The 27,269-nt window shown below is 49.9% G+C and overlaps 1 long non-coding RNA gene across 2 annotated transcripts; it reads left to right on the top strand.

Annotated features, from left to right (window-relative positions):
• Positions 1 to 139: 139 nt before the first annotated feature.
• Positions 140 to 27,269, top strand: LOC139078895 (uncharacterized). 2 transcript variants are annotated; one of them, XR_011532111.1, is made up of 3 exons: positions 140 to 357; positions 3,485 to 3,674; positions 26,540 to 27,269. It is a non-coding gene; the product is annotated as an uncharacterized lncRNA (long non-coding RNA). The 2 variants fall into 2 exon arrangements; XR_011532096.1 differs by lacking the exon at positions 26,540 to 27,269 and adding an exon at positions 9,039 to 9,516.

The following is a 27,269-nucleotide window of genomic DNA, read 5'->3' as shown; positions in this document are numbered from 1 at the left end:
GGGTATTTACCATTAGTAACTGGGTTCTTTCTAATACTCAAGCTTGATTGCACAGTTACATTTTGTTACTGAAAAACCATTAACGTGAGTGGAAACTACGGCTCACTCAAAGCAGCAGTTTACTTTTACAGAAGTTGTTAAAAAACCAGCCTGGTTTCAAATTTGCTGAACACACTGGTTCACAGTGATGTAATTTTGCAGAACTGAATATTTTAAATACACTTTTAAAAGCTTGGTGTAAAAGCTAATCAGTTATATTTGCCTGACGGACCACATCTGAAAGGCGAGAAAATGAGAACAGAAGTAACTTTATTTGAGAAGCCGTGTGATTTCTTTGGACGTTTAAACAAATCTCAAGTGAGTTAATTACAGTTTGCTCTGATTTTAGGAGGAATTTTCATGGCATTTAGATAATTTATCGACCTGGCTAGGTAACAGATAAAAGATTATGTTGTCCTTTCCAACATTTGAGAGGTACATTTGTACAAGAAATGCAACGATTGTAAAAGATCCGTCTAGACTTGAACGAAAATTGCGCTGGTTAACTGTAATGTCTGCAGTCCGGGATGGGTGTCAGTCTTGCCTATCTGTGGGCCACCGTAGTCAAACAAAGCTGCTAATTCGAATGTTTTAAGTTTCAAATGGAGAAATATTGTTCTAATGTGGCAACAATGGGGCTGTTGTCCTTTCAAGCACTCCGAGATTGCAGGCTCCTCACGGGTCGTTTTATGCAAAACGAATGGCAGGTAATTGTGATTTAATTCTTTTCAAGTAAATTACAGTGAGTGCGTGACACAAAGCCGCGCGGCAGACCCTCCTTGCTCTGTCAATAGTTGAATTAATGATGGCAGGAGTAAAAACAGCAATTGTGCACAAGAGCCCTCCCCCGGCCCCCCACCCCTGCCAAGGGGAGATCTGCCAATCAGGCCGCGCCACCAAGAGACTGGGAATCCTTGGGTCGCCGAGGTTCGGGGGATGGAACGTTCGGGTGTCTCGGCGCGGGGGTCGCGGAGCCCGGGCTCGCCCAGAGCCGAGGTGCCCGCAGGGGTCAGCGTCTGCGCGCTACGGGCCGGGCGCCCACCGCGTGGTCTCCAGGGGCACCGGGGGCACCAGGGGCTTATGGCGCTGGACATGCGCGGCCGAGCTGACGACAGAAATGATTCCTAGGGCGGGCGGGTGGTCCTGGGCGCTTTGATAGTAGGTTAACCTGGCCACGCTCGCCTCCCTGAGAGACACCCCAGAAGGCTCCCGAAGGAGGGGTCTCCGGTGAGCGAAAGGCGCGCTGGAGGCGGGGCGGGTGACGGGTGGCCTCTCTGCGAGCCCCGTCTGAGCGCGCGCGTGGTGGCTGGGCTCCACGGGTCCCTTGGCGCGCCTGGGGTCCGAGGACCAGAGACCGGAGCCGCTTCTCACCCAGAGCGCCAGCGTCACTCCCAAACCAGTGAAGCCCGGGTCGGAAGGGAGTCACTGGGGGAGGCCAGAGAGGTGGACGGGGAAGGCAGGGGTCGCCTGAGAGGGCATGTCCCCTCACCAGGCGCACTGCAGGCAGCCTGGCACGCAGGAAGGGGTTTGGGGATGGGGCTCGGCACCTGGCACACAGTAGGAGCTCGATAATCATTGAGCTGACCACTCGCATACTGTGTGACCAGATCCGAGGCTCACAGCAGCTGTGTCGTGGAGCTTTTGCCTGGAATCTGCTCCAGTGGGCTCTGGATTCGGAATTCCAGGGATGGAATCGGAATTCCAGGGATGGAATCCTGCACGTCCTGTCCTCAGTGGGTAACTTTGGGCAGGTTACTTAACCTCTCTGGCGTCAGTTTCCACAACTCAAATGGAGTTAAGAATGGTACCCGACCTTTGAGGGTCCTTCTGGGTATTTAATGAGCAACCAGTAAAGTGCTTAGAACAGTGCCTGGCATGCAGTAAAGTGCCCTCAAATGACAGCAGGCTCACTCTGCCTCAGCCCCGTACATGTACACCTGTCCCTTTTCTGGAACCTCCTTAACTGAGTCCCTGCCTCAGGGCCTTTGCAGGCAGAGCTCTTCCGGTGCTCCTGTCCTAGCTTCTGCTTCAGGCCTCAGCTGTCACCCCTGAGATACATCTTCGTGACACCTGGCTCTTCCCCCCATGACTATCACAAAGCTCTTTGTTTTCTTCCTAATATTTATCCTGATCTGAATGCTTTTCTCTGTTCCCTTAGTGTTTATTCTCTGTCTCCTCCCCAAAAATGTAAGTTCCATGAGAATGAGGACCTCGGTCGTCTTGTTCTCTGTGGGTCCCAGCACCTTGATCAGCGCTGTAGCAGGTGCTCAGTAAATACCGTAGGAGGGATGAACGGAGTCACATCCTCTGACCTGTACATCAAAGTGGTTGAACCACATCATTTCTAAGTGCCTAGGCCTGTCGTTCAAGAAGTGAAATCGTCAGCATGGAAATTATATTTTCAAAATTTAAAAAACCAATTATTTTCTAAAGAGATCTAGGTTCTCAAGAAGGGTGCCAGACAACTGGAGACTTGTCTCAATGCCACCATCTTTCTGCCCTGACCAGTTTTGACCATGAGGCTGGAGCCAGTCTCTTGGAGCTCTCCCCATGGCTCCCTGATCCTGGGAGGTGATAGAGAGGACTTCTGGATTTCCTCCCTACTCTTGATTTCTTTCTTAGTTGAGGGTGGTGGTGGCTCCAGGCCAGTCTGGGTCCCGGAACCCTGTAGATTTCCACCCCACAGCACAGTAATGCCCACCTTCATTCTACCTGCCCTTCAGTGTCCCTCTCGCCCACCCCCCTCCCCCTGCTCTCCAGTGACATCATACGGCACTGGCCTTTTGTCCTCAACCTCCCTTGCCAGAGCTTTTCTATTCCTTTGATTGCCCCTCTTTGGCATTAATCACAGATTCACACCTGCTTTTCCTCCTCCCCAGAGCCAGCTGCTTTAGACTGGCTCCGGCTGGGCTTGCCAGACCATCTGAAGGAGCCAGCAAGGCCAGGCAAGAGAGGCTGGGTGGGGCTGTCTCAGCAGCCCAGCTCATGGTGGAGAGATGAGTCAACTGGCTAGGGTCACTGTGTCTCCGTGCCGGGGCCAGAGCCAGGGACAGAGTATTTCTGGAAGACCTGGCTCCCCATCTCACACTATTTACTCAGTGAGGTCATTATAAACAGTGAGTATCTCGGATACATGACATCCTCGGTGGCCAACTCCTGTCCCAGGGTCCTATCTTTGGGAGAAAATTTGAAGAAGACCTCTGGCCATCCAGAGAACGTGAAATATAAATAGTCAGCTCATTCACGGATCCACAACCAGTTGCTTAGCACCACTGGATGGGGCACAGCGATGGGTGCTGGGGCCGTAGATACAATAATAGCTCACACTGGTTTAGCACTTCCCATGTGCCAGGAGCTGTTCTACGTGCTTCTTGTGGGTTACATCACTTAATGAAACACTCACATCTCTGTGAAATAGCTTCTATTATTATCCCCTTTTGTGCAGGAGGAAACAGGCTCAGAGCAGACACAGAGCTTGACGAAGTTACATAGCCACGAAGTGACGGGGTCTGACCATCAAACCAGAGCCTGCAGTCCTAACCACCACACTGCACTCTCCCTCTGGCTTAGTTTCCAAGATGGACAAGATACAGCCCTGGCGGTCCAAGGGCACAGAGCATCAGAAGGACACAGAGGTAGGTGGGTGGGGGTGGTTGCCTGCCCAGGGTATCAGTAGTAACACGTGATGGTTCTTGCTATACACCTGCCTTGTTCTAATTGCTTTACACCTGTTATTAGCTCTTTAAAGCCTCACAGCACCCTAGGGGGTAGAAAGTAACATCACCCCCGTTTTATAGATGAGATGGCGAAAGGTACGGCAGCTTGCCCAAGGTCTCAGGGCTAGGAAGTGACAGAGCTGGGAATGGGACCCACAGAGCTCAGCAGTCGCAATGGATGCTGGCAAGAGGATTTCTGAGAGCAATTTCCTGGCTTTGGGGCCTCTCTGCAACAGAGGGGTTCTGAAGACAATTCCTTACCTGAGGGATTTTAGTGACAGCCTTGCCTCTGGGGGCCAAGTTCTCCTAGGAAGGCATCACAATCACACAGACACTCTCTGCCACACCGCGTGCAGCTGCCAAGCGCTTGCTGGCATCCCCATGGCACGACCAACGGGTCTGACGGATCACAGGTCACAGGATGGGGCAGAGGATGGGGCAGCAGCTCCTCCCTGCTGAGCTCCGAGTACAGACTTTGCTCATTGCCACCCCCGCCCCTGCCCTCATGCAGCCCTCTCCCACTTCTGCCTTGGGGGAAATCGGCTCTTTCAGCGCTGCCTCCCCCATGAAATCGAGCGCCCCCTGGAGGCCGGGGCTGTGTGGCATCCATCCACTTTCCCCTCAGAGCCCACCATGGGGTTGGGGGGGTGGAAGATATCACTTGTTTTGCACAAGTTTGTTGATTTCAGGCATCAGGGGCAATTTTTATGGTGTTCTGGAAAAGATAAAAATCCTCAGCTTGGGTGAAGTTTATATTAATTTGAAAAATTGTATATTATTATTAATATATTGGATGCCTGTGCTGCTCCAGGCCCTTCTGCTATTTCATGAAATCCTTTCCCATAATCCTAGGAGGTGAGTTTTAAGTAACCCATGTCCCAGGTGAGGAAGTGGGGTGTAGAGATGCTAGGCCCCGGGGCCCAGAGCTGCAGGAGGCGAGTTGGAGACTCCCATGGGGGTGAGTCCGGTGGTAACAACAGCTGACTTTTCCTAAGCCCTTAGGTGTGCTAGGGGCCATGTACCCTAAGTGCTTTTGATGAATTAATGCATTTAATTTAGATAGTTTTCCTTATGGAGTGGGGAGCGCTATTCCATTTCACAGGTGAGAAAACCAAGGCTCAGGGAGGTTAATTAACTCGATTCCCCAAGGTTTCATGGTTAAAAGAAGTGGTGCCCGAGTTCAGATTCGAGTCGCTCTTCCTTGAGAGCTTGCCCTTCGCTTACTCGGCACGTGCAGTGCCTCCTTCTGCCGCTGGGAAAGTGCCGTAGGCACCCGGTGAATGCTCTTTTGGGGGCAGTGACTTTTGGGTGGGGAGCCATCCTGAGGTCAAGTTGACAGCCTGCTCCCGACAACCCCTGCTACGTGCAAACTCTGGTCCTAAGCCCTGGGACGAGACAAGGGAGGCCCAGACTGTCCCAGGGCACTGGCATCCTGGGAGAGAAGAGAGCCATGTCCCTCCGCCTGCAGGCTGCACCAGTCAGGGCCAGGGAAAGGTGGATGCCGCGAACCTCTGAGGGGAAAGAGGGCGCCCCAGCAGAGGCAGGGGACCTTTGCCAAAGAAGTGGACTTGAGATGACTTGAGTGGACTTGCTACCTGGGTTTGAATCCCAGCTAGCTGAGTGACCGTGGGGGTGTTAATAACTTCTCTGAACCTCAGTTTTACCAGGTATAAAATGGAGACGATAAAAGTACCTACCTTACAGGATTATTATGAGGACTATATGATAACATTTAAAGTGCTTGGAACGCAGGAAGCTCTATATTCTGTACTTCTTTACTCTGTTCCTTATCAAGGGTGGTTGAGTTTCAGTAGCTGAAGGGGGGGAACGATGCACCAAGTGAACACCTTGAGCGAAGCTTGCGAGTTGAGACAACAGAGGGTGTTTTTAAAGAATAATAAGTAGCTCCGTCTGGCTGGTTCCTATGGGAGCAATAGAAGACGAGGCTAGAAAGAGAGGCAGGGGCCAGGTTGATAAGTATATACTTAACAGGCAATGGGGAGCCATTGAAGGTTTTTGAGGAGGGGCATGTCATAGCCAGAGCTGGGTTTTAGAAAGATCCTTTTGGCTGCACAGTGTAGAGGGGGTTGGAACAGAAGTGATGGGAGAAGCTAGGCTATTGTCATAGGCGGGGGGAGAGGGTGGTGGCAGCCGGCAGGGCAAGAAAGCATGAACTGGCACTCACGGCAGAGGGAGGCCCCTGGAGCTTGGCGGTCTGTAAGGTTCCTGCTGTGTGGGGCGTGTGCTACACGCACCCTTGGCCACGGGCGGGCACGGCACAGGGCCCCATCTAGGTCCAAATGAGTGGCTGGGAGTCTGCATCAGGGTTTTCCCTGTGCAGGCCCAGGCTTGGAATGCGGTCCCTCTGGGCACCACATCATCAGTGGCATCTTTGTGCCAAAAAAAAGACAAAAGAAAGGTAGACAAATGGGGGTGCAGCCTCCTTTGGGCCTGAGAACCCAGGTGCCTGGAATCCTCAGGGCGGGAAAGCTCTCTGATGGTCCGAAAACCGGTTCCCGAAGCTGCACTTGGAGGGGAAAAGGGAGGCAGGCTCCTTTTGGGTTTTCCCGTAGGTTTTTGAAAAGCAGAGCAGACTGGCGAAAGCTGCCTGTCTGAGGCGTGTTTTATCTTAACCTTTCCATGTAATCCTGAAAGCCCACCTAATCAATTGAAGATCATAAAATATTAGACTTAATGCTGCAAAGTGCTGCTTTTTAATTCACATAACAAGCTCCTAAATAATTCAAATAGCAAACAGACCCTGCAAGTCAATGGTGGGAGGCTGCCTGGATCAGCGGGAGAGTGTCAACACATGCCACATTTCCCGGATCGACTCCATTTCAAGAACCCTATTAAGTTAATTGCTGGTTTCTGACAGCAGAGAGCATGCTGGGAGCACAGCAAGCTTTATTAGCCTCCGTGGCATCTGGAGACATCAGCCATTTTGCCCTTACTTGCAGGCACTGGGAGCAGCACGGAAAGAAAGTAAATCAAATTATGAGACAATAAATGCTTTTGGCACCACGTGGGCATCCGATTCATGGGTGAATCCAAAAGCGTTCGAGTGTCAATTGTTGGCCTGTTAAATTTTTTACAGCAATGCTGTCTATATGTTGCAAAAGTCTCTTGGGATGCCACGGAGCAGTGACATCATTTGGCACCGCATGGCTGATCCAGGTGAACCTTGATGCAAGTGAGGGGCCCCTCCTCCTCATGGAACTAGCGGGTGGAGAAAGTCTCTGAGTGGAATGGGAGTTGAGGGGATCTGTAGAGGGGTCCCCAGTTACCCCAAATAGCTGATTTACGCATTCAGGTTTGTAAGCAGATCTGCCTGTGTTTGGAAACCCAGTGGAGGCCCCCATGGGGTTCTGGAGATGGCCAGGGGTGGGCAGGGAATGGAAGACGTGTGCAGTCAAGGTCCCCAGCCTTCTGCCCATGCAGAGGTTCCCAAACAGGGTGTTGCTTCCGTGGCTATGTGCTCTCCCCTTGGAGGCCCTGGTGTATACTGAGTACGGAGTGGGGTGGGGGCTTCCTGGCAGCTTGAAGATCTACCAGCAAGGATCACTCTGCCAAAGCCCACCTTTGATACTGGAGGAAACACAGGCACAGAGAGATTCCATGTCTGCCCTGAGGTCACACAGCCACCCAGTGGCAGCTGGTTCCAGGATGAAATTCTCTCCTACTGCCTGGCATCGGCCCATCTTGTGCTGTTTCTCTTTCAGGCCTCAAGATTATGGTGCAGTAATCCAGAATCTAGTAATCTAGGTTAGAATCCTGGCTCAACCATTCATTGTCTGTGTGACCTTAATTTAAGTAAAATATATATCATGACATGTTAAGTACGTGGTTAAGGCCTCGAGCTCAGGAGCCAGCAGTCAGCATGATTTCCATCTATGCAGAGGCTCTCATGAGCAAGACGCAGATGAGCAAGCTTATTTCTATTTCTAGGTGATTCTTTTACAAACCAACAATCTTCCAATTTATTGGGTTTGCACATCTGAGTTTTTATATCAGGTTTGCGTAAAGTGAGGTAAGCCACTCTCTCCAATCTCTCCGTGCCTGGTCCTCAGATCTAGGCTCAGTGTCTGCAGAAATGATGGTTCTTCCTGAATGGGGCTCGTGGTGTGATGGGAGTACAGTGGGAAGGAACATTTGAGAATGATGGCAGGGGCGAGAAGCCGGCAGAGTCGACAGCAGGTACAAATAGAGCAGGTGGATGGATCGGTTCCATCCGGTTCTCCAGGCCCCCTGTGTTCGCGGGATCGCTGCTCTTTGATGCTGGAAGGGGTCTCAGAGGTGGAGTCTGGCATCCTCATTTCACAGATGGGGAAACTGAGGCTCAGACAGAGGTGGCAACTTGCCTGAGGTCACACCGCTGTGGTGAAGCCAGTGACAGGAGCCGGGTCCCCTCCCTCCCAGTCCTGTCATCTTACCCAGGTCTCAGACAGTTGGGAGTGACCTTGGTGGCACGGGAAGTGATTTACCTGGGAAGAACAGAGCAATGCTACCTCCTGCGTTCACGGAGAGAGGACGTGCCATTGCCCCAAGACCTCTCTCTGAAAACAGTAGTATCAGTTCATAAGTCATCTGTGATGAGAACAGCTGTCATTCCTGAGGGCTGAATTCCATGCACTTTATTTGCGTTATCCATGTAGCCCTTTGAGGCAGGTGTTACTGTGATGCCTATTTTTCAGAGGAGGAAACCGAGACTCAAGGATTAAGTGTTTTGCCCAAAGTCACACAGCTGGTAGGAGTCAGAGATAGGACTAGAACCAGGGTTCATTTTGACTTCTGCCCTTTTCCTGTTGCAGCGCGGGCCCCCCCTCCACCCCCCAATTAGATTTTGGCTAAGGCTGGAGGTGTCTAGAAGGTGAAACAGGGAGAGACGGATCACTCATCTGGGGTCTAGCACTAGCCAAAATTGGTGGATTGGTGGGCACTAGTGGGAAGGTGGTGTGGACCCTCATCCTGCACCATGACGTTCTGCCCCCTTCCTCCCACCTCCCACCCGTGTCTCCTTCCAAGAATGGGTTGGTAGCCAGGCACCCAGAGCTCCTATTTCACACAGTCACCAGCCTCCAGTAACAAAGGACAAATATTAGGATTAGGTCCAGCTGCACCTGACAGTAAACTCAAATAACAGTGGCCTAATTGCATACAGGTTTCCTCTCTGATGTACAAGAAGTCCTAGGTAGGCTGGTGTGGTAGCTTCACCATCATCTGGGGCCCAGGGCCATCTCTCCTCCTGCTCTGCCATTCCCAACATTTGGCTTCTGTCCTCAGTGTTTCAAGATGCCTGTTGCAGCTCCGGCCGTTGTGTCCACATTCCAGCCAGCAAGAAGGAGGAAGTTGGTAAAGCAAAAGGATTTTTCTTCAGTTGTCTTTTCTCCCTTTCCAAGAATCTTCCCAGAAGTCCTTCCCTGTAAGTTTCTCTAGTTTCAGTGGCCAGAACTTAGTCACATGGCCACACCTGTCTACAAGAGAGGCCGGGAACGAAAGTCTTTAACTGGGCACCTTGCTGTCTCAAGAATATAGAGGCTCGGAGCTGGCCCCGTGGCCGAGTGGTTAAGTTCGCGTGCTCCGCTGCAGGCGGCCCAGTGTTTCGTTAGTTCGAATCCTGGGCGCGGACATGGCACTGCTCATCAGACCACGTTGAGGCAGTGTCCCACATGCCACAACTAGAAGAACCCACAACGAAGAATACACAACTATGTACCGGGGGGCTTTGGGGAGAAAAAGGAAAAAATAAAATCTTAAAAAAAAAAAATATATAGAGGCTCATGAGTACGGGAGGATGAGAGAACAGTAGGCCGTCTCTGCCACAGCGTGGCCCTGTGGCACCTCTCCCACTTGCCAAAGTGCTGTTAGCTGAGAATGGTGGCATTTTGAATCGGGAAAACTCGGGTTAGCTTTGGTCAGAGTTTGGTGTCACCCTGTGAGATAATTGGCAACGCCCTGGGGTGCCACAGGGCAAGGGTTGGACCACTGAGCTTTCTGGTGCTGTGTGTTCCAGGGATGGCCACGGTGATGGAATCAGCGGCAATTCGCACTGTCAGTGGCTTTCATCCCACATTGTCCCCTTTCAAAATAGGGATAAGTTTTATTTTATCTGGATTTTTTCTGTTCATGACATGTTTATCCAGCGGGTCTTCTGAGGTCGATTGGAGGATGGGCTTCCTGTTCTGGAGGATTCTGAGGGTTACCCCTGAGCCTGCTCTGCCTTGCACCAGGCACTGTGCATGTGGAAGGTCACGTCCTCCTCACAACATGCTTGCAGGCAGAGGGATTATGATCCCATTTTACAGATGAGAAGTGGAGGCCCAGAGAGGCTAAGCAGCTTGCCCATGATCACACAGCTGGTGCTATGGACTAAGTGTTTGTGTCCCTCCCAAATTCGCATGTTGCAGTCCTAACCTGCAATGTGACGGTATTTGGAGGTGGCGCCTCTGGGAGGTCACTAGGTTTAGATGAGGTCATGAGGGCGGAGCCCCCATGATGGGACTGGTGCCTCGATAAGAGGACGAAGATTGCAGAGCTCTCTCGCTGCCATGTCAGGACACAGTGAGAAGCGGCCATCTGCGAGCCAGGAGGAGGGCTCTCATTGTGAGCCGATCACACCACAGCCTGATCTCAGCTTGCAGCCTCCAGAATGGCGAGAAATTCTCGTCTGCCGTTTGAGCGCCCCGTCTCTGGTACTTTTGTTGTAGCGCCCGAGCTGACTAAGAAGCTGGTAAGTGCAAGAGCCTGAGGCTGTGCTTTCCCCTACACCACAAGGCCACTTCATGCGGTCCCTATCTCCACCCTCCCCATTGCAGACGTAGCTCCTGGGGACAACAGGGGTGTCCTCAAGACCTCCCAGCATCTGCTGTCTCCTAAACTCCTTTCTCATCTCTACCTCCTCCTCTTCCCTCTCCTCCACTCAAGACCCTCCTCCAGTCTTGGAAAGACCCCTGCAAAGTTGCCGCGGAAAGCTAGCCCCGTCACCTGACCCCCGTCTGGGTTTGGGCCAGTCACGCCTCCTTTCTGGGCCCCAGGTGGCTCACACCTCGGTCCAGCCCCCTTTCCCGAATCTCAGGTCACACGCTGTATAGGAAGTCTCCGTGGAAATAGTGTTACTCCTCAAGTTGTGACCCACGTGGTCTGCGGGCTAGGACTGAGGCCGGTCAATAGGAACCAAACACAGGCTGTCTCCATGCCCTGTGCCCGTCTTCATCTCAGTGAAGGAAGCCACTGACTCTGAGGACAAAACCAGAAAGCCCTCGTTACGCGGCCCCAAGAGGTGGGAAGAGCTGTGTGTGCAGCTGAGGCCCCACTGCCTCCCAGCATCCTCAGGTTTTCATATACATAATCTAAATATATACTTTGAAAATTGAAAAGCGCTCACATATAGAATGTGTCTGTGGGGAGGGAATGCTCTCTTTGAACATGTCTTTTTAAAGAGAAAATTTGCCAAGTGTTTTCCTGCCCTTAAGGAGACACTTGAACACGGCAGCAGATGTAAAATGGAAATTGAAGTGTCTCTCCCAGGCCACCGTACACGTATAAAACAGGCACAGTCTATTCTAAGCGCTCATTAATAGCTGGTCTCCGAGGGCCCTGGCAGCAGCCAGAGGGTTTTACTCATTAAAAAGATGGCGAGGTAGAGTTTGGAGCCTTCCCCGCTTGTCGCTGCGTGATCCTGGTGTTCAGACGTCTCCAGCAGGCCCCAAATGAGCTCCCCTGGATAGCTGGCCTGGGTGAATCTTTTCTGAAGCATCGGAGAGCATCACCCGCTCATTGATGAGGGGAGAAGCCCTTGCTGTTTATCGAGTGGGCTTGTCTCTTCTCTGAGGCCAGCCCAGAACAGCGTTATCTCCAGACAGGTGTGGGGAGGGAAGAGCTGTCACTTGTCAGCTAAGAAAAGATCATCGGTGATTCTCAACATGGCATCGTGGTCCTCTGGGCAGCGCCGTAAATGACACGGTGCCACCAGGCTTGGGCCTTGTGCAGAGGCCTGGGGCCCTCAGAAAGGTCTGTAAGGGACCGGACCCTTGGAACTGAAGGTGCTGACTGACGGCCCCCTGGGTTTCGCATCTTAGCAGCGCCTGCTTGCAGGAGGGCCCCTGGCTTGTTTTAGGAACGAGCGTCTCTGCCTCGTTTCTCACCCACACTGTCTGTCTGTTCTTTGTTTTCGTTCTTCCACTATCAGGATCAGTGTTTTGTCCTCTTCTGCCACTCTCTGTGAGGGGAGTGACACTGTCTTGTCCCCATAGGCACATTTGCGGGCACTCTACAGTTTCCCAGCCTTCCTGAAGGCTGCCTTTCCGCCCTAAACCCCCCAGGAGAGGCGGGAAACTTACTGGCCTCTACGCCTCTGCGTCCTCCACGTCCGCCTTCTTTCCTCTTCTGGACTTTCACTGTTGGACCCTTGACTTCTGCTTCCCCTGCCCTTCTCCTGGCCGGCTCAGATGTCACCTCCTCTGAGAGGCCTTCCCTAATGTGTCCACTCCCCCACCCCCACTGCTCCCTGTTGCATTAGCACAGTTTGGAATGACCTTGTACTTGGCAGCTCCCTCGCTTCTTGTGCTCTCCCTACGCTGTGCGCTTAGGTCCAGTCTTGTTCATCTGTTTCCACAGGGCTCAGCGTGCTGCCTGACCCCAAAAGGTACTTGATTTATTGAATGAGCCAAGAAGCAGAGGAATGAATGAAGGGTTCTCTGATCCCAAAGCCTGGCGCTTAGTCCCTCCACTAAGAGCAGCCCTTTGGGACTTTTTTCGTCTGTGACCCTTACTAGCTTTTGGGCCACAGCCCCCAGCTCTCATGGTGTCCGTGCAGACGTACTAGGGCCTGCCCCTCGTTGCGCACTCAATCAAGGTCACCACAAGGGGACAGAGCCAGGATTAAGACAAGAAGAAGGTCATGACATTGCGTTCCTTCCTGTAGGGAATGTTTTCTTGTTTGTTTGTTATCAATACTGTGTTGAGAAATCAGTTTATCTATTCTTACCCCTCCTTTGCAGATAGAAAATGTATTATTTATGAATGCTAAGAATAAATTGGACTGTTTAAATGAAACTAAACTTCAAAACAATTAAGCTCAATATTAATAAAACGAGTTCAGGGGTGAAGGGGGTGGGAGATAGGGAGAGCGTTCTGCAGCTTTTTTTGTGTGTATGCAAAGGGAGCTTAGCTCACCCCTGAAAGGACTTGAGTTGGCCTGTGGAGATGCATCCATTATAGCTTCAAAAATAGACAGGAAATCCAATGGAAAGGGCAATAAGGAGCCAAATCCTCTGGAGTGGAGACTTATGGCGCACCACGTCCACCGCGAGGCCTTGGGGGCTGAGGGCTGCGGATTTGGCTGTGAGTTTCCCAGAAGGCAGGGCAGAGAAAGAGAGGCGGGGCTGAGGTCTGGAGGAGGTGTGAGGCCTCGAGCTTTGCAGGGAAGAGTGTGGATACCCTGGAGTCTTTTTTAAAAAAGAATTTCAAATAACTTCTTAAAAAACCAAAAAATCATCACTCATGGTCTCAAGATGCCTATCACGCTGCTGGGCCGCCCCTGCCCAGTTACTTGGCAACGTGTGCTGTGGGCTCTGATGGCCGGGGGCGCCACTGCTCAAATGCCCCCAGCCTCCAGCAGAAGACCCACCCTTACGGCACCCCATCCTGGGAAAAGCGCAGGATTATGCCACTGGGTGGTGGAGGGGCCAACAGCAGGCTGTGATCAGGGTGGGCCCTGCAGCTGGGTGGGGTTGGAGGCTGCACACTGATTTCACAGGCATGGCAGAGTGGGGTTGGATGCTGTAGATGGCTGGTGGGGTGAAGGTCCAGCTGGGGCCCTACTGAGTCATGCTCAGATGTGACCCTGGTCTCTCCTATGCATCAGGCACCCAGAAGTCTGACTGGGCCGCAGAATCCTTGAAATCCCTAGACTGTCCTGAGAACAGGATCAGATTCGTCCTTCCCTGGTGGCACGGTGTGTTCATCTTTGTGTTGACAGCATCTGATATGACACTGTGCAAGAGTCCCTTGAATGAGGGAATGAATTAATGATTGAACAAGTGACTGCCATGACTCCCGTGCTCCAACTCCCCTCTTTCCTCAGCTGCTGTTCAGGGCCACTTCCTGCAGGAAGCTCTCCCTGAATTCTTCTGCCATCCCTTCTCAAGACTTGCAGTGCTGGGTATGCAACCAACGTGTAAACGCTTCCCTGGTGCCAAGAATTGGTAGGTCTTTCTCTGTTTTCCATTGTTCCTCTTTCTACCTGGACAACAAACTCATCTCTTCAACACACACTCATTCAGCTCTCACTGTATGCCTTAGACTGTGCTAGACCGGAGGCCTTCAAGAGTAAACAGACAGAGACGGAGGAGCTTATAGTCTAGTGCGGGGATCAGCAGTCTACTGCCCCTGGGCTGAATCCAGCCCTTCCTGTTTTTATAAATAAAACTTTATTGGTGCACATCCCCGCCCGGTTATTTGCATGTTGTCTATGGCTGCTTTCGAGCTATAGTGATAGAGTTGAGTTGTTGTGACAGAGACCATATGGCCTGCAAAGCCTAAAGTATTTGCTCTCTGACCCTTTCAGAAAAGTTTGCTGACCTCAGTCTAGTGGGGGAGACAATCTAGAAAAAGGTCATTACAGCAACGACCTGTGCCCTGAGGGACAAGAATGGGGTGATGTGACTGAGACTAGTCGGGGGGGGGGGGGATGTGTGTGTTACTGTAGACAAGTGACAGGGAAAAGGTGCTCTCGTGGAAATATCTGTGAGCTGCGACATGAAGGATGAGAAGGCTGCTGCATAAAGAGCGGTCCTAGTGGAGAGTAGAGCACGTGCAAAGGCCCTTTGATGTGTTGGATGAATGGAGAAAAGCTTGTGTGGCCGGGAATGCAGTGAACGAGGAGAGAGTAGGACCAGACCAGTGTTGGAGAGGTAGGCAGGGGCTAGATCCGTGGTTCCCAAGGGGGGCAATATTGTCCTCTAGAGTCCATTTGTGGTGATAGAAGGAATGCCATAAATTCAGGGAGCAGGCACCAAGGATGCAAGACTTCAAGAGACCATGGAACAGTCCCACACAACAATGGACTGTCCTGGGTCCTGCCTGACTTTGGGGTGTCCTGATGGGTACTCACGTAGGCGAAAAGCTGGTTTCTAATGATTGAGCCTGGACGTGGCTCTCTTATGCACATAAACAGAAGGAAGTTTCAGCATGGCGTCCACTATACATCGACTTGTCCAGGAATGGGACTAATGTACAAATTAAGGGGAGATTGCGCTGTGTTTTGTTTGGAACGTTACCAAGCAGCGTTCACCACGTTGGGAAAATCATGTCACCCATGGCAACCTCGCTCTCGGTATTTGAGTCTCCGAAACAACACGCCCATTGTCAGGCTGTGTTTGTGGCTGTGGCATTCACAACGACTTACACGCAAACGCAGGTCCTTGTGTTCATTAGGGAAGTCATGTCAGAGAATCAACCTATTGAAATGCATCTTGTTTTGTTACAAACTGCTTCTCTTTTCCCCTCTCTATATTACAGTTGAGATGTTATGCTGATTAGAACATCTTGTGTGTAGACAAACTATATGCCTCTAAACTTTGTTTCAGAATAGCCAAGGGGCACCACAAAATATTGTCTGGCAGGAGCACCAGGCTGGATCCTCATGTTTCGTGTGGATCTTGACCCGGTTTGGATTTTTTCTCTTTTCTTTTTCTTTTTCACTTTGATCCTCCATCCCTCCCCGTCCAGCACACAGCACCATGCTGGGTGCCCAGCAGGCACTCTGCAAATTAAAGTGCTGCCAGTCAGAACAGCCTCAGCCCAGGAGCTAAGCACGTCTGTACTCCTCCCTTGAAATGAGATTGCTGAGGCCGAGTGGGGTTAAGTCGCTCACCTGGGCCAGGTAATATCTGCTAAGTGGTATCTGATGAATGCGGGGTATGTGTATGTTTGGGTTAGGGTGCCTGCCTCCTGTTCCTGCCCCTGATGCAGTCCTAGTTCTTGTGGCTTCCCTGTTTACTGATCTACCTACTAACCCTGGCCACCTGCCCAGGCCCAGCCCTGCTCACTCCTGTTACCCGACCAATGCCACAGGCATCACCTTGTCCCAGGAGCCAGCCTCTCACCCTTTAGACCCCAGGCCAGGATCTAAGAATATCTCCAAGAGTATTCCCCAACACCTGCAACAGATGTGCCCGCAAATTACCTGGTCCCAGTGGTGGGGAGAAGGGGAGGAAAGGGCGTCGTTTTTCTGAAAGGATTGCACGCTTAATTTGCAAAGTTACATCACACATTCATGCACAGGTCAACTTTCTGGGAGCTTATTTTAAAACTAGAGGCAGGTCAGTGATCCTGAGGGCGTCCTTCACGGAGAAGACGTCTGGGGAAGGGGGACCAGACGCGTCACTTGCTTTCACATCTGCAAGGTCAGATGGGGACAGGTGGATATTCACGGGGCCTCTTCTCTGCATGTGCCAAGCGCCTCCAGCCACCTTCCAAGACCAAGTGTGCACTAGCAGCATCCTTATCTCACATGTGTGGAAACCAAGACCTAATGAGGTTGTGTGTCTTCCTACCCTCCGTGTGCCGTGTGACCTGGGCAGAGCCTGAACGGGAACCCAGTCTCCAGACTCCTAATGCCACGCTTTCCCACCATCTAGTGCAGTGGGAGATGTGAATGGGGCCGTGTATTGAGCACATTAATGTGTATAGAGAGTCGATGTGTGTACGTATTTAGTTATACTTTTTATTATTAGATGGGTCTGGGTTCTTTATTTTATGAGTCACAGAAAAAGCTACGGAATCCATGTGAGCCTACAGCCAGGAGTGGATAAATTTCATAGAAAGTGGTAAAAATGAATACTGATCCAGCTCATTCAACTGACAAAGCAATTGTCTTGAATTCTTGCTGTTAATTTAAGGGTTTTTAAAAATTAACTTGAGGATAGTTTTGTGTGCAGAAAAGACCGTTTAGAAGTTTATTCGGTTTCTAAAATTAATATTAGCTATATTACAGTTACAAAGTTCAAACCCTAGTTCTTCCTTATGGTTTTAAATTCTGCTTATGAATTGTATTATTCTATTTAGTCTCTTAGTAATGATGTTATTGTGGTTAAATGTACGTGACATAAAATTTACTGTTTTAATAATTTTTATTACAATCCAGTGGTGTTAAGTACACGCATACTGTTGTGCATATCTATACTTTTTTTAAAAAACGTAAGAAATCTCTTCTGAAAATTCTAGCAAAGGACGAATGGATCAAAGCCTTCTGGGAGAAGGAGCAGCCAGCCCCACACGCCGCGTGCCCACTTCCCGGGTCCAGAGAGCGCGTGTGAGCACAGCTGCTGGTCCAGCGAGATGTGCGTTTCTGCCAGGTTCTATCAGTCGCTGAGACTTCGTTGCTGGCGACCACTGAGACATCATCTCAAATCCCAGCTGCCTCTGCCTCCCTTGATTTTTCAAAGCAATGTTTCCCCAACCAGATTTACATTTTCAAAAACCCTTCAGATCATCACAAACCCAAGAAACTTCCACTCCTCTGAGGTTTAATTAGGAGAAACTGTCTTTCTGGTCCTTCCGAGAGCCGGGCTCTCAATTTCTCAGCAGAAAGGGAAGGTTCTGGTGGATGAGCGGGGGCGAGGGAACTCGTGAACAGCCTCGCCTGCCTGCAGCGGAGAGAAAGCCGCGCTGAGGTCACTGAAATCACGTTGTAAGTGTGCCCCGTGTCATTAGGAACCGGAGAATGGGGACGATGGGAACGCAGGATAACACATTAGCAATAGATAATAGAGTCTAAATAAACATAATCAGCTTTCTTCTATGTCTCCAGACCAAAGCTTATCTATAAATACCCTAATGACGCCCAACCAGCCAATTACTTGTTTCTTGGAAGAGCCCCTTATTAATGGCGTTGCAGTGAGGGAAAAACATTAATTATTGGACACAGTGGGATCTTTTACGTCTGTCTGGTCCGGACAGCACCAATTAATGCAACAATTATTATCAACGACCGTGGCAGCATACTGAGTGCAGCCACCCCGGGGTTGGCTCGATGGGGTGGGAAGAATTCACACTGGGGGAACATCACCCACGCTCTCTTTATGGAGCCTGCTCCTTCATCACTGCAGAAGCTGCAGGAACAAAGCAGAGGGTGGGCAGAGTGTGTTGGTTTTTCTTTTGAAGCGTCAGGATAGTGTTCCTGGGGTGCTAGGTAGGGGAGAGGGGGAGGAGTCAGGCACTGGTCTGTCCTGATGAATTGCTGAGGGAAGCCAGGCAGAAGCTCAGAGAAGAGAGTCCATCTTCAGAGCATGGAGCACCTGGTTTGGCCCCTGCCCATTCCTTCAATCCCTTCACCCCCCCGCTCATCATACTGCAGCCCCACTGCTTCTCTCTCAGCTTCACCAATTCAGTCGTGCTCCATTCTGCCGCAGGACATTTGCACAAGCTATTCCTCGTGCCTGAAAGCTTTTCCTCTGCCCTTTGCAAGGCTGGCTGCTTTCTGAATGCAGTATGAATGTTCCTTTCCTAGGGAGGTCCTTCTTGAGCCTGAACCCAAAATACACATTTCCCTTCATATTGGTCACTTCTTGTTTCTGTTTTTTGCACAGCATCTATCACAAATCATAGTATATTTAACAGACGTATCTTATTATTTTATTTGTGTCTGTTTCTCCCACAAGAATGCAAGTTCCATGAGGGCAGGGATTTCATATTTTCCCTCCAGCATCTATCCAAGTGTCTTGCATTTAGCAGGTGCTTGATAAATATTTGCTGAGTGAGTGAATAAATCCACGCGTTGTGTAGAAACAGATTATACTTGAGAGACTGCGTGCCAGGTGCTACACAGGCTAAACCAGCTCTTCTCTTGCAGAAATTCCATAGGAACCCCCCAAACTGTTCTATTCATAGCGATAATGTCTCCTGCAAACTTTATGTTGACTCTGCTTCTGTGGTTAAAAAGAGAGAAACATCCTAGAAGGGCCTTTGACAGGCTGTCCTGAAAAATATTGGTCTCTATTATTACTCACCTCACGGCACTTGATTTGGGCTGGCTAAAAGGAATCTGCTCTGCCCAGGGTATAAAACGTTTGCAGGAATGCTTTTATTTTTCTCTGCTCTGTGACAAGGAGAGGATCTCTTCTGGGAGGCATTAATTAGAGAGCACTTTGGGAAATTGGTTCAGGGAAGGCTGGAAGAACTCCCCAGAGCCGTGGTCAGGGCTCGGAGAAGTGGGCGTGTCCCTGTAGCCCTTCTGGAGAAAGATGTGCAGGCTATTTTCACTGAAAGTTCCCCTTTGGAGCATTAAAACAGCTCCTACGTCTTGTTCAAAGTCAGCCAAGTTCGGGAAGTTTCGCCGACCTCGCTGACCCACAGCAGCCCCCACTAACCGGGGGCCAGCCTTGTGCACCCTTGGCCGAGATGATGGCCTCCCGGGGTTTCTAACCAAAGTGGAACTGTGAAGCTTGGAGGCAGCCCCGGGGAGCCCTCAGCCTGCGGCTGCTGTACAGATGTGACCACAGCAAGCATTACCATCCCAGTTCCCCTAAATAACCATCCCCAGGGAAATACTTAGAGATGACACGGACACTCAGGGCATCTGTCAGGGCTGTTTTTGCTTTCATCTCCCAGAGAATGGCGATGACCTCAACCCATAGTGATCTCACCCCATCTGCACGCCTCTAGCACATTTGGTCTTGACCCTGCCATTGGGCTCAAGGGTGGGCTACCCACTTCTAGGCTGTTTGGGGGCAGACAGGTTGTAAGCCGCTAGCGGGCAGGATGTGCAGTGTCCCCACACCCTGCTGAGTGCCTCGCTTGGTGACGCCAGCTTGGCAGTGTTCAGTGGAAGTCTGTTTCAATGCCACGCTGTCTTGCCATTATGTCTCTTCCTCTGCCCCCTGGTGCAGCCTGTGACTCCTGGAGGGCACGAACCACAAACTATTTATCCTTCTCGAAATGACTTGCAAAGTTCCGAATGAGAAAATGCCAAGGTCCTCAAAGGAAGCTGCTGCAGGGGCATTTCAAAGATGCTCCCCCACAAAGGAGCATCCGGGGTTACTGTGGGCCTCTGGATGTCCAGAACAAAAATAAGAATGAAACGTTATCGTGAGGGGCCTCCAAACAAGGCGGCGGTTGATCTGGGTTCGAATCCCGGCTCTGCCACCTACTGGCAGGGGGCAGTGGACATGTGCTTGAATCGTCTGGCCCCTGAGTTTCTTCACGTGAAAGATTGAAATAATGGTCGCAATCTCATCGTGCTGTTGAGGTGTTCTATGGGGTAATGTCAGTAGAGTGTTCAGCATGGTGTCTGGGACAAAATACACCTCCAATCAATGTTAGCTGCTGTGGTTACTGCTGCTCTAACTGGAGAGCTTTGGAACGTGGGAGTGAGGTCTCCGAGGACGGCCAGTTGACAAATTTGTACCGAATGGCACTGTGAGCTAAGCGTTGTCCTAGGCCCGAGGATGCAGTGGTGACAAAGGTTGGTTCTGTCCCAGAGAACCTGTTGCACATTAACCAAACGATGTTTCCCGTCGGCTGCAATCTCACTTCTCCTGGCCACACTGGCTGTGTCCTGTGGGAGGACACCTAACATGGGTGCAGAGTGTTTGACGAATGGAAGGAACAGTGGTGGCCGTGGAGTGTGGGCTGCTTCCGAAGCACCAGCGGTGGCGTGTGGGGTGGATTTCAGAGCTAGCTGTTGTCCCTGGACTGCATTGGACAATCATTAACCGTCTTTAAATCAACCAGTGCCTGCAGCCAGGTAGAAATGCCCATGTCAGAAGGTTCTAGATCATAAATCATGGGCTGCAGTTCAGATAGTTCTGCTGTTAGGTCTTTAAATCGGGACTTATATTTGAAAATACTGTTTGTGGCTTCTTGATATATTTGACGTTTCTTTATCAATGGGTATGAAAAAGGTCTCTGGTTGCTATCAGCTGCTTGGGAGGACAACTGTGTATTTCTCTGGGATCCCTCGCGGTAACCCCCAAGTGAATGGTGTGTGTCCATGCGGCCGCTATCTTAAGGTTAGCCACCCCAGATGTACTTTCTAAATTTGGAGGCAATCAGTGCAGGCATTGCATGTGATGTGGAAACAGACAGACACAGAGGCCCTTTCTTTATGTAGATTTGAAGTGTGGGGTCCCGGGCTGGCGCCACTTGATTTCAAATGCATGCTTCCCCTTTCATTCCTTTCCCTCATCTCCCACTTCCACGCCCCGCTCTCTCTCGGATACACAGTGATTCTTAATTTCCTGTAAAGCCGAAGAATATGATAGTCATTTAAAACGTGTCAAATTCTTTACAAAAAAGTACAGTGTCTCGTTCAGTGATTTCCATGATTATTCAAGGCAAAGGACTTTTCGTTTGAATTGAAGTGTAGTTCATTCCCAAAACAACAGCATAAGTTCCACGTCAACGCTCACCCTCTACTGTGCAGTCAGCAATTCCAGGCTATCACTGGAAAGACAGACGGAAAGCAACGTTCTGCTGGTTTTCTGGGGCTTTTACTGACCCACAACAGTTAGGGGGTAAACCTCCTTCACGGCCACTTACTGCTGTTTACTTTTGTCCCCGCTCTGAGCGTACCCCTCAGCTCGCTGTCGTCTCCTGACACTCTGTGGCAAGCTCAGGGTCTTCCTCAACGCGGTACCTACGTGTGAACCTTGTATAATTGGGGTCCCTCACGTAATATGTGTACCTTACATAATTGCTTTAACCGTGGACCTTATTTAATTGGAAACCAGGAACCTTTGAGCTATCTAATGACATCATATGACTTTTATTAATTTCTGCCTATTTGCTTAGTTGTCAATTTCTAAACTTGTTCGAAACTGTGATGAGGAAAGGAAATGCTGAGCAGGCAGGTACCCACAGAGTTTATTCAGGCAATAAATGAAATATTGAATGAAAAGACATCAAATCAGTAATAAATGAAACACACCAAAATAGAAAGCCGTGGTACTGAAGACTGCATCTCTACCGAGTACCAACTACGCTTTCCTTTACTGTGAAGAGGGAGAAGTCCCCTGGGCTCCTGGTGGCCTCAAGGGAGGGTGTAGGAGGAGCCAGCAGGCAGAAGGTACAGCGAGGCCCTGGTGTTGTGAGTGGCTTAGAAAGCAGGTGCCGGAGACAGGCTGCTGGCTAGCTACGTGATCTGGGGCAAGTCATCTAGATGGTGGGGCCTCTGTTTTTTCATCTAATCAGAAGGAGCCACAGCTAGCCCCCATCTCATCCAGCTGGGCTGGGCTTAAACGAGATGATTCAGGCTGAGTTAACGTAGTGCCCGGCTCACAGAGAGAACACAACAAAGGGAGGAGAAATGCTTTTCTAATAATTAGAGCCAGTTAAATATGGTGTGGGCTTCCTTGGGGATGGGAGAGGGAGTCCCCTGCCACTGGAAGTATTTAAGAGGAGGCAACCGGCTTCTCAGAGTTTCTAGTGCAAATGAATCACCTGGGGATAGTGTTAAAATTCAGATTCTGATTTAAATAGGTCCTGGGTGAGGCCCGAGAGTCTGCATTTCTAACGAGTCCCTGGGGATGCTCCTGCTGCTAATTGGCCACACTTGAGAGGCAGGGAGCTAGATGATTCCTGGGGGAGATGCTAGAGAAGGCACATGATAATCCATATGGATCCATGAGCTAGACTTCTGTTGTCCTGTGCGGCAGTGATGGCCACTGCCATGTGGCTGTTGAGCCCTTGAATGTGGCTAATTGAGTCCAAATTCAGGTGCATTGTGAGTGTAAAATACACAAAAACTTAGTATATAAAAAGAGAATGTAAAATATCTCAATAATTTTTATGTTGATTACATGCCAAGATGATAATATTTGGGATATATTAGGTTAACTAATATATTAATTTCACCTGTTCCTTTTTGCTTAATTTTTTTCCTATGACTATTAGAAAATCTTAAATGACATACGTGCCTCATGTTCCATTTCTATTGGGCAGCACTGAGCTAGATGGTCTCTAAGGTCCCTTCAGAACAGGAGCGCTCAGGATTCTATGGTTTTTCACTTGGACCCAAATATGATGTCCACGCATGTCCACGTGTGTGTCCCCTGAGGAACGCGTGTGGCCTGTGTCCTCCCACTGCTGAAGGCCGTGAACAGGGCCAGACAGGGCTCCCTGGGTGTCTAGCCTCCTGCTTGCCTGGGGTTGAGGGCGAGGAGGGAGGCTGTGTGTTGTCTCCACTTCTCTCTCGCTCTAATCCTGTCTCAGAACTAACAGGAGATAAAAGGCCGTGTCACTACAGGGATGAACCATTTCTACCTCGAAAATGCAATTTCTTGACACTGCTCTCTGGAAGGAAGCAAATGTTGTCTCCAGCCCAGAGCTTCTCTCTGAATTTACACATCACCGCCCCAAATAAAAATGCCTGCCTGGGGAAGGAGTTCCTTTTGGGAGTTGGGCGTTGAGGAACCCAGGGGACGGAGGCCCCGGTGATGCCCATGGACGCAGCACCGTCTCCTGGAACGTCACCTGGTGGATCTGGCTCGAATACACCTGAGGTTGTGGGATGCTGAGGCTTGTCACCTGCAAATGATGGGGCAATCAGAGCCGGGGAATGACACGTCACAGGCAGCTGCTAACTCAGGCCCCATGATGGCGACTTTTAACATTCTCTCTGATCTCTGCTACCCATGTCCGGCCCCCTACTTTTTTTCAGTGCATGCTTTCTGCATGCATCAGAGTGAGCCTGGAATCGGAAAACCACCTGCTAGTGTTGACAGCACCATCTCCATCTTTCCTTGTTTGTCTATAGTGATGGCTGGATACGAGCTTCTGATTTTTGCATGAGTAACAGGCTGAGAACCTTCCCATATGGTTTGGAAAAGCCATTTCATTGCACCCAGTGGGGAGATCCAGCAGAGTGAGCACTTAGGATCTGGAATCCAGTCTCTACTCCTTTCTGGGTGGGACCTCCGTCAAGTGATGCAAACTCCTGTGCCTTGTTTTCCTTACGTGTAAAATACTGATGCTGATAACATCTACCTCCATGGAGCTGTTGTGAGAATTACTCAGTTAACACGCTAAGGCCTGAGAATAGTTCCTATCTCATGGTAAAGCTGAACATGTGCTGGCTGTTATTCTGAGCTAGGAAGGGCTCCCTGAAAGGCAGCCTCTTTTTTCAGCTGGCAGATTATTTAGAAAAACCCCCAAATGGCACACCTGGTTGAGTAAGAATCAGGCCCTGTGTGGCAATGATGTAATGTACCTGTTTCTGGCACACTTGGCCATTCAGGGGATGACCCGTTTTCCTGCACTTCGTCTTGGTCATTGCAATGGGTTTCATCAACCAGCAGGCTTGGAAGTGAGCCCAGGGTTAGAAAGAGCTCTTTCTGCCACTCTAGACCGCTTTCACAGCTTGCAGCTCGAATCAGGGTTGGGGAGGGGGTGGAGGGACGCTGCCATGGTGACATCCACGTTCAGGATGATGGCAATGGAGACAGGCGGAGGAGCAGAGCGCATGTTGCCCACTTGGCCCTCCAGGGAATGTTTGCTGCATCACCAGAGGAGGTAGGAGGGTTTTTGTTTCTTTGCTCGGCTTTTGGCCTGGTAAAGGGAGGCTTGAGTTTCCAGGTATACGTAGGACCCCTTGAAAATTGAGTGGCAGCATCCTGGGAGAACATGTGTTGTGACTCGCCTGCTGTGGGAAGGCCCCCAGCTCCCAGCAGAGCATCAGAAGGTTCCTAAGCATCACCTTGGGCATCTTGGATGCGAGAATTTCTTTAAAAGTCTGAATTTGCACCTGAGAAGACGTTCTCATGGGATCTCTGTACCACCAATCAGAATGAGGGGCTTTCTTTGAAGGAGACTCCGGCAAGTACAGAGAATCTGGGGTTTCAAACCCCCTTTAGAATGAGGCTGAGTATGAATCAAAATGTATAGACAGACAATTAACTAGTTAACTGACTGGCGCAGTGTAAATTGAGTTGCCAGCAGTGGTAGAGGATCAATCAATCAATGAGTCAAACCAAATGAGGTCATTGCTAAAAGCAGAGGTTTGGGCCAAATGTTCCTGGATTAAAGTCTTGCTCCATTGCTATTGGCTGTGTGGTGTTGATCAAGTCACTCAACCACTCTGAGCCCCAGTGTGTGTGCCTATGCAGTGGAAAAAGATGCCAACCCTGCAGGGCTGTCGGAGCGACTAGACAGGAAGTGGCCCAAGGCCTCCTGAACTTCCGGGTGCAGACCCAGGCTCTCCTGGTTCCATCTGGTCCTCGGCTCACTGGCTGCTTCTCATCTTCCAGGTTCAGCTTATCCGTCCCCTCCTCAGAGAGGCCTGCCCTGATCTCCCGTGGAAATCAGGAGATTTCTGTGCCTGCTCCTCCCCAACTAGTTGCCTTCCATCGCTTCCCCTGGTCTGTTTCCTTCCCAGCATGTGTCACAGTCTGTGATTTACCTGTTGGTGTTTCTTTGTTGTTCTTTTTTGTTTGTTGACTGCTGGCTGTGTCTGGCCAGGAGCCTGAGGTCTCTGAAGGCAGGGGCTTGATCTGTATTGTTTTGGGACTTGGAGCGCCTTGATCAGCCCTGGGTCACAGCAGGTGGCTGAAGTGTTGACGAAAGACCCCTGTAACCAGGGCCAGCTTCTGAGCTCATTAGTCCTTGGCTTTTCTGTACCTGTGATACCAGGAGGCGCTTCAAAGGGTTGTGGTGTGGCAGAGAGGAGCAGAGACGGAGCACGGATTTCACAGTGCGAGAAGTGAGCGACACAGAGCGGGAATCCACGGTGTTAGATTAAACTATGAGATGGCGTACGGAATACTCAGGGCCCCCAAATCACAAATGTTTTTATTCTTTTTCCCTCTGCTCCTTTCTTCTCTCTATGGAGTTTCTACTTCTTACCTGCAGATAGAAGTCACACAGAATGCAAAGTTTGGGGTAATTGATGTAACTGAAGAATGAGAAAAGGAAAACCACGGATTTTCAGTTTCTCAACTTACAAAACCAATGATTTCATTTATAATATCAGTGGAAATGGCCAGTGAGGGAGTTCATATGCTAACATGTGAACTGACCCAATGAGGCAGCCTAGATGGGAAAGCTAGTATCTTTGGAATTATTGGTATATTCCATCAGAAGAAGAACACAACCTTTTCCCTCTGTAAGGTTACATAAGGACATTTCTTCATGAATTAATCTCTTTTAAAAAGAATTGATATTTTCTCATCAATAAGAACTATAGAACCTAGTGGATTTCTCTTTTTACCTTGAGTGGTAGGAAGCTCAAAATTAATTTCGACATTCAAGAATAATATTAGCTCTCAGGTTGCTACACCTACTTATTTCTGTGCTTTGAAAAGAAGCAGGACTTAAGTAAATAAATGCATTTTGGAAATGTGATTTGCTTCCTAAGATCCTGTGGCTGAGTTTTCTGGTATGGACAAGCTACGCTAACACTTCCTAATTTTTGCTGTGCACTTGCCGAGACATCTCTGTGACCCTGAGCTTGTCTCTCTCCCTTGCTCTGGTCTGTAATTTCATCGGCTATTAAAAGAAGAATTCAGGCCAAGGGAGGTGGTTCTGGGCACTTGCAGATTGAAATGCTTTTCTTCTTTCCATGTTCTGATGAGCAGTGTGGCCCTCTCTTCTCATTCCACTGTCACAATGCATTAAAGCAGGGATTCCTCTCCAACTTTTTTTTAAAAGCCACATTATCTTTCGTCCAAAATAAAACTGATGGGGAATCCAAGTGCCTGAAACAGATCATAGCAGAACTCCTGTGGTTGAAGTGAGGGGTGGGGTTGTCGGTGAAGAATCCTCACCCTTCGCTCTCCTCCCTTTCACAGCCCCCAGGGCACCCCTGAGGCACCCCCGGAGTTCCAGGGAGCACAGTTTGAAAGCACAGTATTACAGGAGTGCACGCCATAAGCAGAATGAAAAACGCTTTCTAAAATCTACCTGCCCCCAACCAAACCTGGATTGGAAGCTTCTTGAGGGCCAGCAGCACCTGGCGCCTGCTGAAAACACAAGTGTCTGTGAAGTGGATGGAGGAGTGAAGCCTTTGTTTTCATTTCCGAGGTCTGGCTCAGCTTCTCAGTCCCGGGACGCCCTCGCTGCAGTCCTTCATGACCCTGTAAGGCAGGCGACAGTCTCCGGCTGCTCCCGGATGGCGAGTTTGCGCTTTCCTTGCCTTTGTATCAGAATGATTTGTGGCTTCTCAGGTGGAACGGCTGGTGATATAATTAACATTTCAAAACTTCGCAACCACAAATTGAATTTGTTTTGAATATTTGGGGATGTTTAAACAGTAGCTTGAGTGTTAAATTTGCACTTTATGGGAGTTGGGGAGGAGGGATGTGGGGTGGGAGGAGGGGGAGGGGAGAATTTCCAAAAACTGTATGAAAGAAGGATGGAAAACATTGTTGAGTATTTGCTGGGAAAGTTGTTTTTTCTTCTTGAATTGAAATATTGCCTTTAAACCATTGGCAGGCTTACAGAAGTGAAATGAAAAACAAATCCTGCAAAAATCCTGAAGTATCCTAAAAATAATGAATAAAGTAGTGCAAAATGCTTTGA

The sequence above is a fragment of the Equus przewalskii genome, chromosome 1, assembly GCF_037783145.1.
Source record: "Equus przewalskii isolate Varuska chromosome 1, EquPr2, whole genome shotgun sequence".
Classification (NCBI taxonomy): Eukaryota; Metazoa; Chordata; class Mammalia; order Perissodactyla; family Equidae; genus Equus; species Equus przewalskii.
Note: the sequence above shows the minus strand (reverse complement) of the source record. Positions and strands in the feature narration are given on the sequence as shown.